Source organism: Pinus tabuliformis, chromosome 1_2 (assembly GCF_031772625.1).
Source record: "Pinus tabuliformis cultivar Carrire ecotype Pingquan chromosome 1_2, CPIR1, whole genome shotgun sequence".
In the NCBI taxonomy this organism is placed as follows: Eukaryota; Viridiplantae; Streptophyta; class Pinopsida; order Pinales; family Pinaceae; genus Pinus; species Pinus tabuliformis.
Genome location: NC_142298.1, coordinates 39,728,222 through 39,741,609, shown reverse-complemented (window position 1 = coordinate 39,741,609; position 13,388 = coordinate 39,728,222).

Sequence of the window (13,388 nt, the reverse complement as noted above, 5' to 3'; positions counted from 1 at the left end):
TTCACAAGAGTGAGATTCATGAACATTCCATATTTCATGTATCAAAACATCAAGAGTATGACCACTCTTGTGCGGAGGAAGACTCCGGAACAGCAGTACAATAGCATTTATCACTATGCGCTCATCAAGACTATTGTTGTGCATCAGCTTGGTTTGTAGGGTATCACATGGGATGATTTCATTTCCCGTGATTTTTTCAGAGCTTCACAGGGGTTTTCAGAAGTTTGGCATGAGATAGGTGGACCTTCTCATCAGTATGAGCGCCATGAGACTATTAGTGTGCCGGTATTCATCACATATCAGAGGGGCACTAGACATTTGTTTGCAGCAGCAAAGCGAGTGTTATCTCCACCCGGGATGGAAGGGACCTCACTTCCTCCATCAGCACCATAGGTACAGGACAAAGGTAAGAGGCCAATGCAGGATGAGGGGCCTTCAGGTGAACGTGAGACCGACTTCATTCTCATTTATTATGATGATACAGATACGGGCCCACAAAGTGCACATCTTAGAGAGATCATCCAGGAGCAACGAACAGAGATCAAAGCCTTATCCATTGACTTGGAGAGGGCTAAGTGGACTATGAAATACTTGGAGCAGAGGAACAAATAGATTGAAGATTAGCAAGCTATCATGGAGTTACAAAACATTCGCGAGAATCGCCAAGCTGCACAAAGGAGGAGGATTGAGCTCACTTCGTTGGAGCAAGAGATTAATGAGGATCAGGAATCTTGGCTCGAAAGAATCAACATCCACTTGGAGAGACTGCTGGACAAGGCCAATAGAGATAAAGCATTATTGAGGCACATGGCCTTCCATTACAGGGTGCGACATATGAGTTCCAAGGCACGAATAAGGAATCTGAAGGCAAAATTGAAGAAGGTGACAAAGAAGCAAAAGAGGCAAAGGGAGCATGATCATCCTGCAATTAAACAAATGAGAGATTAAGGTAGAATTCATTGGACTGCCATGCTCTGCCTGGATATTTTGTTTAATTCTTAATTTTTTCATCTGTTTGAGGAGGACTCTTGAGACCTTCTTGTCCTTGGCTCCTCACCGGTCTGATCCACCCATTCCTTCAAATCAAAGCATCAAGATGATTTCCTTCCTTGCCCCAATCAGAAATCTGCAAAAATCTGGCCTCATCACCAGACCCAAAATTTGCCTGTCCCTTTTTTCCAACAAAACCCCCAAAAACTCAAATCTAATCCTTGCACTTCATACCTAGCCTAATATTAGCTTTTATTACAATCATCTCGAGCCCCATCAATTGTCTTTTGCTGAGATTGACTCAGAGAGAGCCCTCTCCTGTCCTTGTAGGGCTAGCTACGAGGCTTAGCGTGGTTTGTGGTTATCCTGAATTTTGCCTTCCTTCAGCCTAAGGCATATTTAGGCTCTAACATAGTGGCGACTCCACTGGGGAAGAAAATGGTTTGCTTGTTGATGTCATTTTTTTTATAAGCTACAGACGGAGCCTGAAGTTATGCCAGGTAGCCTTCGAAATGCTTTTTCTTTGCATTAGCCCAAGTAGATAAACGCTGCTTCAGTCAATCTCTGGTCTAGCTTGTAATCGTGACATTTGACCTGTACATCGCCCCAATACATTTGCAAATTATAAGATTTTGGATGATAAGTTTAGAATTTGAAAGGCTGAACAAGTTTTTTATGTTCCTTTGATTTCTTGAAAATAACATGCTGGCTTCAAAGAGATATACCAGAGCTAATCCAGATCCAAATCCTCCCCCTGTTTATGAAAATCCCAATTTGATTCTAGGACTCCTTCGTCAAGAGAGCTCTATGACTCCCGTGTTTAAATCTCGTTCATGTCCTGCAATTTTTAAGTATCTTGAAGAGCTTGATTTTGATGAAAAGTTTGAATTGTCATTGTTTGAACCCAAATCCGAAAGTGCTCTTGGTTCTATAGTTCCAAATCTTGACTTTGCTCCAGCTCTTGAAGTTGAAAGAAACAATAAATCAATTGAGAATTTTATCTTGAAGCACCTCCAAAGTGAAATTCACGCTTCAAATATCGCTGATTTCCTAGAAGCTGCATCTGCATCCCTCGGATCTTCCGTAACGACATCCACTTCAAAAATTCCTACCGAACCTCCCTTCATTCCCACTCCTCCCCCGCAGCCTACTATTTCTGATCAAAAGTCTGCTGTAAATTCACCTCCATCTACTCCTTCTACATCCAAAATTGCTTCACCTCTACATACACCTCCTCACACACCTCACACATCAGCTGCACCCACTCCTCCAACTTCACCAAGACTGCCACCAAGAGCAATGGCTGCTTGGTTTGCACCTCTCGCACTGCCTCAAGTTTTGGGTGACATGCCCGCAAATTATCAGAGTAAAATTCCTTTGTTTGATGGCACTCCTCAAGGTACCACTGCTTAGCAACATGTGGACAAAATGACGGATTTCTTCGAGCTTCACGAGATTGATGTAGAAAATGTGACCATGAGATTATTCGTGCAGACTTTCGCAGGTGAGGTAAGAAAATGGTTCAAAGCTTTGACAGCTAGAAGTATTCCCACATTAGAAGAACTTCAAAGACAGTTCTTGGATCACTGGGAAGTCAAGAAAGATCCTCTTCAGATCACTTCTGAATATACCAAGATCAAGCGGAATGCTGGTGAGTCCGTGCAAGACTATTGTATTAGATTTAATGCGGTTTATAATGCAATTCCTAATGATTTAAGGCCAACTAGAAAGTCAGCTTTGCTAAAGTTCCCAGATGGTTTTGATCTGGACATGGCTTATCAATTAAGAGAGATAGATCCAGCTACCTTAGAAGAAATGCAGAAAATTGCTGTTAGTGTTGGGGCAAATTTGAATGACAAGAGAGCTAAATTGAATACCGAGAAGAGAGTCTCAATAAAGGAAGAAGCTTCTACTTCAGATCATGTGCTCCGCAAGGTAGAAAAGATGATTGAAAGGTTAGCACTTGATAAGCTTGAACCACAGATCTAGAATCCTAATTTCCATGGACAACAACAACCTCAATTCAGGATCAAACAACGTGAGCAGCGAGCATAAGAAATGGCATCACAACAGCAGCAAGTAAAGACACCTCTTCAACAGAATTTTGTTGGTCCCGAATCTGATGATGAAGACCATGTAATAGGAGAAGAAAATCACTTCTTTACTCCTGATGATATGCCCACCTTTATCACTGAAGATGATGAGTATGCAGAAAGTTCAGCTGTACAGCAGGATGCAGATTTTATCTTAGCGAATGACACAGCTCTTGAAGAGGAATCAGATGAGTATCAGAGAGGTTATATGCATGCCTTTTCCACCCAACAGCGTCAGTATTCACTAAGAAATAGAAATGTCCCCATCAATCCAATCCAGAAGAGAAAGGAAGTTCCAGCATCTAAGAATGAGCCACCTGTTGCACCAAACAAAGGGAAAGAAGTTGCTGATCCTACTCCTAGAAAATCTCCATCAACAAATGAACGAGTCAATCAACCAATTGTATCAAAAGATAAAGCTGAGAAGAAAGAGGTTCCAGCCAAAGAGGTAGAGAAGACTTTTGCTTTTAGTTTAGAAAATGAAATTTCTAAATTAAAGGTATCCATTCCCTTGACTGAGCTGATGAGGAACAACAGTTATAGAGGTCATGTTTCCAAAATTTTGAACTTTGATCCAATGTCTAATATGGTGAGTGTGGAAGATGATAAACCTGAATTGATTTTTGGACTAGCATTGAATGGTGAGTCTCCAGATAGTGACGTACCTCCTTTTTATATCAGTTTGAGAGTGCATGAGTTTGTGTTGCATAATGCTATGTTTGATTCTGGCGCTTCCCACAATCTTATGCCGAAGGCTATCATGGAGAAGTTGGGTTTGGACATCACTAGGAAATACCATGATCTTTATTCATTTGATTCCACCAGGGTGAAATGTATTGGGCTCATTAAAGACTTGGTGGTCAGTTTGGATCAGATTCCGGCAAAAAATGTGTTGATGGATGTGGTGGTGGCAGATATACCTCCTAGATTTGGAATGCTTCTTTCCAGATCTTGGGGAGCAAAGATTAAAGGAACTATGCAACTTTATTTCTCCTATGCAACTATTCCTGTGTTTGGCCAAATGAGAAAACTTTATCGGGAGCAGAAAATGAAATACATGATTACAAGCAAGGAGAAACCAATTAATCATCCGATTAATTATGTACATACAGATTTAGAGTCTTTTGTTTTGTATTCAAATAGTTTCAATAAGATTGATAGTCAGTTGGTTGCAGCAGATGATATTCCAGAAATAGCAGAGAATTTCAGAGAAGTTTTGAAGAAAGAAAGTCAAGAAAAGGACAACACCATTCAGCGATCAGGAAAAGATAATGGATAACAAGCAGAAAAAATACAGCAAACAGAGTTTCAGCACTTAGAAGAAGAGGAAGATGGCCTGTGGACCATGGATTTTGATGGAGCAGTGGGAAATGATGGTGCTAGAATTGGTATTTGGGTACGCAGTCCTTTTTCTGCTCCAAACAAAGTGCCTAGTAATGTGCGGGTATGTTCTTACAATCTTGCTTTTGATTGCTCAAACAATGACGCTGAGTATGAAGCTTTGATTGCTGGCCTAAAAATCGTAAGAACGTTGAATGCTAAGAGGATTGCTGTATATGGCGACTCCGAATTGGTGATTAAGCAAGTTAAAGGTGAATATCAAGCAAAGCATCCTCGGATGCGGGCATACCGGAATGCTGTTCTAGACATTTTGAAGTTGTTTTCAGATTATACCTTGACGTGTGTGCCTCGTATTCAAAATAGTATTGCTGATGCACTTGCTAAGGCAGCGAATAACTTGAAGATTCCTATGAGCTCAAGTAATAAATTTGAAATCCATGTGAAACATCAGCCGGCTATCCCGGACAATCAGAGATATTGGCAAGTTTTTCAAGATGATGAGGAGATTGATGATTTTCTGCAAAACAAAGGTAAGTTCAAAGATACCTCAATTGATGTAGAACATGATGATGGTAAAGATGATGTGCAGATCAATCAAATGGAAGTGTTGCAGCTCAAGGATAATGTAATTCCTAAAGGCTTGATACCTTTAGAAGAACTCTTTGATCATGATAACATAGCTCGCAAACCAACATTGCAGCCAACAGAGAAGGGAGTGGAAGAGGTGAATATTGGAACAGTGGAACATCCGAAGATGGTAATGCTGTCCAAAAAATTGCCACAAAAGGTAAAGGCCAAATATATCAGTTTGTTGTCATCCTTTGCAGATGTGTTTGCTTGGGACTATTCCGATTTGAAAACATATGATACCAATATAATTCAGCACACAATTCCTATTAAGCCCAATCAGAAACCTTTCAGACAGAAGTTAAGAAGGCTTAATCCAAAATTGTTGCCATCAATTGAGAAGGAGGTAAACAGGTTGTACAAATCAGGAATCATCGTCCCCATCCGATTTTCTGATTGGATCTCTAATTTGGTGCCTGTGTGAAAGAAGACAGGTGAGATTCGTTTGTGCATTGATTTTAGGAATCTCAACAAAGTTTCATTGAAGGATAATTATCTGCTGCCAAAAATGGATCACATAGTTCAGCGAGTAGTTGGAGCATCTCGTATGTCACTACTCGATGGTTATTCTGGATATAACCAAATTTTAGTCCATGAAGATGACCGAGACAAAACAGTGTTCACCACTCCGTGGGGAACTTTTCATTACGCTAAAATGCCTTTTGGTTTGAAGAACGCAGGTGCCACATTTCAACGAGCAATGGATATGGATTTTGAAAATGAGAAGGATGTCTTCTTAGTTGTGTACGTTGATGATCTGATGGTGTTTTCTAATTTAGATGAAGAACACATGTATCATTTGAAAACCGTTTTTCAAAAGTGCAGAAAATATGGTGTGTCATTGAATCCGAAGAAGAGCTTGTTCGCCATGGATGAAGGCAAACTACTTGGACACATCATATCAAAAGATGGCATTCGTATTGATCCAGCACGTGTAGAAGCGATTTAGCAAATTGATCTTCCCCGGAACAAGAAGGAAATTCATTCTTTTAATGGTAAGATGAATTTTTTACGCCGCTTTGTACCTAATCTTGCTAAACACCTAAGAGAGATTACAAACATGCTTAAGAAGGACAACCAAGTGAAATGGACTGAAGAGGCTATAAAATCTTTCAATCTAGTTAAATTGGCTCTTTCTTCAGCTCCGGTTCTAATCAGCCTAGGTTACACTCAGGATTTTATATTGTTTTCATTTGCTTCAGAGCATACTATGGCAGCTGTATTAATGCAGAAAAAAGATGAGCATGAAAGACCAATTGCTTTCTTCAGCCGAACCATAAGAGATGCTGCTTTGAAATACAACATTATTGAAAAGCAAGCCCTTGCACTTGTAAAAGCATTGAAAGATTTTCGCGTATATATTCTGCATTCCCATATTTTGGCTTATGTTCCTAATGCTGCTGTCAAAGATGTTTTAGTAAAAACAGATCCAGAAGGAAGATGTGGCAAGTGGATTGCGGCTTTGCTGGAGTATGATGTGGAGATAAAGCCCACAAAGCTTGTCAAAGGACAGGGATTGGCAAAGTTAATGGCTGAATCAAATCTGCACGTCTTGGACATAAATCTGATTGCTGCTATGTCCGATGAAAATGAGCAAGGTCCGTCAATTTAGGTAGATGAAATCTTTGTTCTTTCTCCATGGTATTCAGATATCATATATGTGCTTCAGAATTTGTCCTCGCCACTGGTATGGCTAGAAACAAATCTAGAACTCTTAAGTTAAAAGCTAGTAAATTTTGTATTTTGAATTCTGCACTTTATTGGAAAGATCCCGGTGGCGTTTTGTTAAATTGTTTGGTGGAAGAAGAAGCAAACCAGGTCATGGAGGATTTCCATAAAGGAGATTCTGGCGGTCACCTTTTTTTGAAAGCAACGACAAATAAAATTCTAAGAGCCGGATACTATTGGCCGACATTTTTTGCTGATGTGTTTAAGACTGTCAAAAGCTGTCATAACTGTCAGATTTTTGAAGGAAAGCAGAAATTACAGCCTTTGCCGCTTAAGCCCATTGAGGTGAGTGCCCCTTTTCAGTAGTGGGGGTTGGATTTCATTGGTGAAATTCATCTTGCTTCTTCAGGTCAGCATAGGTGGATCCTTACGGCGACAGATTATTTCACGAAGTGGATCGAAGCAATTCCCACTAGGCAAGCTTCAGATGCAGTAATAATTTCATTCCTTGAGAATAATATTTTGTCTCATTTTGGTTGCTCGAATAAGCTAATCACTAATAACGCAACAGATTTCAAGTCAAAAATTATGGTTGAGTTTTGTAATAAATATCACATTACTTTGGGGCACTCAACTGCTTATCATCCACAAGGCAATGGATTGGCGGAGTCTTCTAATAAATCTTTGGTCAATATCATTAAAAGGTTGCTGGAAATTAATAAGAAAAGTTGGCATAGGAAGTTGTTCCATGCACTTTGGGCAGATCGAGTGAGTCAGAAGAAATCCATTGGCATGTCCCCCTTTGAGCTAGTTTATGGAGTTGATACAGTGTTTCCTACCTCTCTTGCAGCTCCGGTAGTCAAACTTCTTCAAGAGGCTGGTAGTGAAGATGATCTAATGCAGAGAAGACTAAATCAAATGATTCATTTGCAGTAGACATGGGAAGATGTTTTTCAAAACACATTCAAGTTGCATGAGAGAATTAAGAAGATTTATGACAGAAAAGCAAAGGCAAACAAATTTCAGTTGGATGATGTGGTCCTAAAGTGGGATGCAAGGAATGAGGAAAAGGGAAAGCACGGTAAGTTCGAGAATCTCTGGAAAGGTCCCTTCAAAATTGCAGCATATCGGGGTCAGAATTCCTTTCTTCTGAAGGAGATGAATGGGGAAGATTGTCCTGGAGGGCCGGTCAATGGTCGACTGCTCAAGCGGTATCATTTCTGAGTTATTATCGTTGTTTACATAGTCATTGTAAATACTATTTTATTTCAATATCATTGCAAGTGTGTGCTGTGATCTTTTCTTCAGTCTGGGGCCCGAAGTGAAGGATATAATTCTGAAGAAATATTTCAGTTTTGAGTTCAGTTTGTTGAGTCAGTTTTTCAGTCATTTCAATTTCGTCATCGAGTCGTTTTGAGTCAGGTTTTAGTCAATAAATGAGTCAAAGTTTTGTGTTGTTTGTCGAAATAATGACTCCATAGCCCAATGGATGAAGGCACTGTCTAGCTCTCCCAGAGATCTGCTGTTCTTGGCACCTCCAAGGAGCTACCATCCCCATTGGAGCCAATGTTAGAGTCGGTCTTTACATCCCTCCATCAGAGATCAGTTCTCTTATTGCATTTCATTTTTAGGTGTCTCGCTCGATTCACTTAGTTGCATTCCGCTAGGAGCATGCCATAATCTGACGGGAGGGTCTTGTCATTCATTACCCCTCATGCCTTATCATTGTTGGCTCAGGTCTGTCCATCAAAATCAAGTTTTAAAATCACTTACAGTCCTGTTTTAGTCTTTTGATCAGCAAAGTCATTTCAGTCACTAGGTCTAGGGTTTCATAAATTGTGTCTTCAAAGTGTCCAATAATGCCAGCATGACTCATGAGGGAGGTCCTTAATAAGTTTTCAATTTCAATATTTTCATCATCATATGCTCGACTATGACTTTTCTTCAAAACTCTGTTTTGAAGAAAATTCGTCATTCCATTTTGAAATAAGTTGCCATGTAATTTTCATAATTTTTTTCAGTTGTTGAAATCTCCAAGTGCAGCCCTGGTCTTCCTTTGTCAAAACATGCCATTATCCCTGCAACAATCGCCAAAAGATTCATTATTCAATTCAAAAATCAGAAGGACATTTGAAAAGACAGAAGTTGTATTAAATGCAAAAGGTGCCAAAGTTAAAAACATTACAAAATGGGTTATTGAGAAGCAAAAATTTAATCCATCTCTATACAAGATATTTCTCAAGTTATTGATCCATTTGCATCAAGAGACATTTAGAAATCCAAGATAGAAGTCAATCTTGAAGTTTGGAAGGCCGATTGTGTGTTGGAATACAAAGCGTGGCGCATTGGGATAGGTCGCGACGAACCCACAGAGTGCAGCACATAGGGCTGACATACACTGTGTATTTTTCAAAGGGCGCGTCGCATCCAGGCTGCGCGGCGCACTGGGCTTGCGTGCGGCGCACAGAACCTCCAACACAAAAAACTCATCGAGCTTCAATGAAAATCAAACCCATTACTCCATGAGGCATTTTCATTGCTTGAAACATCATTTGCTGTGCAAAGAGGTCAAAGGATTTTGATTTGAAGGTTAGAGAAGCAAACTTTGTGTTTGAAGGGCCGCACGGCGCATTGGAGGAGGTCGTGGCGCACACAAGCCACGCGGCGCATCGGGCGAAATTCTGCAGTGTAAAATTACACTATCGCGGCGCATCTAGGAGGCATGGCGCACTGGGTTTGTGCGCGGCACACAGAGCCTACATGCCAGTTTCATGCCACCTCAGTCATCAAAACTCACAATTTCTTCTGCTCCAAGTAATTTCAAGAGCTCTTCTAGTGAATTTAACTTGTGTGGGGTGTTGTTTAAAGGGAAGATTTAAAGGTTCAAGGTGTGAGAATATAAACCCTATATATTGAAAGTTGCTCCTTTAGTGTTGAGAAATTGGCGTTTTCAAATTATAATTTTGGTGCCAAGTTTATTTTCCCACTTGTGATCCCTTCCCTTTTCATAATCCTGTTATCCTCTAACCTCTCATCCCTGCTTCCCATTTTCCATATCCTAAGATCCTATCATTCCCAATCATTCTCCCTTTCCCATATCACTTTCAAAATCCCTAAATTCCCACATCCCTCAAAGTGACTATTGCACATTTTAAATTTCACTTGGCAAGCTCCATCATTCACTTTTCCCACTGTTCCATGTTCTTCCTCACAGGCCCGTTTCCCTTTGGCACATTCGGCATTGAAAAACACATCACCTATTTCTCTTTGTCAAACCAGTCAAACATACACATTGCAACACCATGACAGAGACAGATTCATCATATGAGCAAGAGTATGAGAAAGGCAGTGACTCATCCACTGAGCTTAATGTGCCGAGAAGGCCTCGAAAAGGTGGCAGAAATGTCAGTGAAGATCCTACTTCCTTAACTCAATTGCAGGCCTGCCCGCTTGCAATGACATGATTTCAGCAAATGTCATGCATCATCAGGAGTTAGTTCGGTTGTTTGTTTTACATTTGCATGATAGTCATGTTACTCTTGCTAGAGTAAACTTTACCTTGACACCAGAAACCATCTCTTAAGCCACCAGGATACTGAATATAGGGGAAGAGTGGAACAAGGGGTAGCAGCTGGATAGATCATATTATGAACCTTACATCAGGCCTAGCTATTTGAAGCAACTCAGGAGAGTATTTCCTTTTCAGTTTCTGAAGGAATCTTATGCGCCATTGATGAGACTCATTATCAGATACTTCAGTTGTGAAGGTCGCTTCTCACGCCTCTATGCATACCATATCAGGTTATTGATGCATTTCACAAGAGTGAGATTCATGAACATTCCATATTTCATGTACCAAAACATCAAGAGGATGACCACTCTTGTGCGGAAGAAGACTCCAGAACAACAGTACAACAACATTTACCACTATGCGCTCATCAAGATTATTGTTGTGCATCAGCTTGGTTTGCAGGGTATCACATGGGATGATTTCATTTCCCGTGATTTTTTCAGAGCTTCACAGGGGTTTTCAGAAGTTGGGCATGAGATAGGTGGACCTTCTCATCAGTATGAGCGCCATGAGACTGTTAGTGTGCCGGTATTCATCACATATCAGAGGGGTACTAGACATTTGTTTGCAGCAGCAAAGCGAGTGTTATCTCCACCTGGGGTGGAAGGGGCCTCGCTTCCTCCATCAGCACCACAAGTACAGGACAAAGGCAAGAGGCCAATGCAAGATGAGGGGCCTTTAGGTGAATGAGATACCGACTTCATTCTCATTCATGATGATCATACAGATATGGGCCCACAAAGTGCACATCTTAAAGAGATCATCCAGGAGAAACAAACAGAGATCGAAGCCTTATCCATTGACTTGGAGAGGGTTAAGTGGACTATGAAATACTTGGAGCAGAGGAACAAATAGCTTGAAGATTAGCAAGCTATCATGGAGTTACAAAACATTCGCGAGAATCGCCAAGCTGCACAAAGGAGGAGGATTGAGCTCACTTCGTTGGAGCAAGAGATTAATGAGGATTGGGAATCTTGGCTCGAAAGAATCAACATCCACTTGGAGAGACTGCTGGACAAGGCCGATAGAGATAAAGCATTATTGAGGCACATGGTTTTCCATTACAGGGTGCGACATATGAGTTCCAAGGCACGAATAAGGAATCTGAAGGCAAAATTGAAGAAGGTGACAAAGAAGCAAAAGAGGCAAAGGGAGCATGATCATCTTCAGATCTTGGCTGAAGCTTCTTTGGCTGAGCATGGCACTTGATGAGGCACCTTCAGCCCAAATTTCAAGGAATTTGGAGAAAATTTTGTCAATTTTGAATTTTTTGGCTTTAAAAACAGGTTTTTCTGCCCAATGCGTAGCGCCACTTGGCGCGCGCTTATAATTGGGAGATCTCCAAGAGGAAAACTTTACATTTTTGGATTTTTCATCAAAATTTATGCATGCTCATGGATTACCTAAGGATTTCATCAAGTTCTGGGTTGCCTAAAGGGTCAAAAACACCCTAAAAATGACCTCACTGCCCCTATTTTGACACACAGGAAGCAGTCTTGGGAGATTGAGGTTTTGGAGGGGCAAATGACATCCAAATCCAGAAATTTCACTTGGGTTGAAAGTAGACAGGCAGGGATTTCCAATAAGCACACTTGGGCTCCGTTTGGACTTCAGGAAGTGCCTCAAAATCAGCTCCAAAGTGGCGCGATGCATACAGATTTTGGCACGACGCATATGGAATTTTGGCCTGTTTTTCACTCAGCAGCTCATAATTTCACCTAGTTTTGACCAGTTTGACTTTGTGATGTAATTATTGATCTATCTTGATGTAACTTGATGACTATGATGTAATTTTGGCACATATTTACTTTTTCTAGATGATTCATTCACTAAAAGGTGAAAATTAAATGAATGAATCAGTTTCCTAGCATATAGGGGTAAGTTGTTTGACTACCTAGATTTCAGTTCCTTGTTTAGAATTAGTTCAAACAGCTCCTAGAATGATGAGCTCGACCCCTAGAGGCAAGGGAATAGGTTTGGCTTGTCTATATTATGTAATTTCTAAGTCATTTTTAGGGTTGGATACTTGGGATTGCTTAGCACTCTATTGTACATTTCATTTTTGCAATTTTGGCAAAGGAAAGACCAGGGTTTTGCAGCACTTGTTGGGATCCATGTGGCTCTATGTTTTGATGGTGTGTTTCTCTATGTATTTTTAAGTTCACTGATGTTATTGTGTATCATTTTCCTTTCTCTTATCTCCTGCAATTAAACAAATGAGAGATTAAGGTAGAATTCATTGGACTGCCATGCTCTGCCTGGACATTTTGTTTAATTCTTCATGTTTTAATCTGTTTGAGGAGGAATCTTGAGACCTTCTTGCCTCCTTGGCTCCTCACTGGTCTGATCCACCCATTCCTTCAAATCAAAGCATCAAAAAGATTTCCTTCCTTGCCCCAATCAGAACTCTGCAAAAATCTGGCCTCATCCCTAGACCCAAAATTTGCCTATCCCTTTTTTCCAACAAAACCCCCAAAAACTCAAATCTAATCCTTGCACTTCATACCTAGCCTAATATTAGCTTTTATTACAGTCATCTCGAGCCCCATCGATTGTCTTTTGCCGAGATTGACCCGGAGAGATCCATCTCCTATTCTCGTAGGGCTAGCTACGAGGCTGAGCGTGGTTTGTGGTTATCCTGAATTTTTCCTTCCTTCAGCCTAAGGCAGATTTAGGCTCTAACATGTTGAATGCAGTGAAATGAGATGTGAGTTCTTGGTTCTTGGATCAAGGATTGATAATGCTTAAGGTGAGTAGAAACACAATAGATGTTGTTTCTAACTTGTTTGATAGCAATTTCTGAGTCACCAAAAACTTTGAGATATTTGATATCAAGACTAATAGCCTTCTGTAAGCCATGTACCAATGCTTCATATTCGACAACATTATTGGTACAATCAAACTCTAATATGCAAGCTAGCATAGTTTTTTCTCCATGAGGATTAATCAAAATGCAACCAACTCCTACTCCTTCATTAGATTTTGATCCATCAAAATAAAGGGTCCAAAATGCGTTGTCATGCTTATTTACAAGATAATTTACAACATTAATACACTTAGAAGAATCTGTTTGGGAGAAATTTTCAATTTGAGATGAA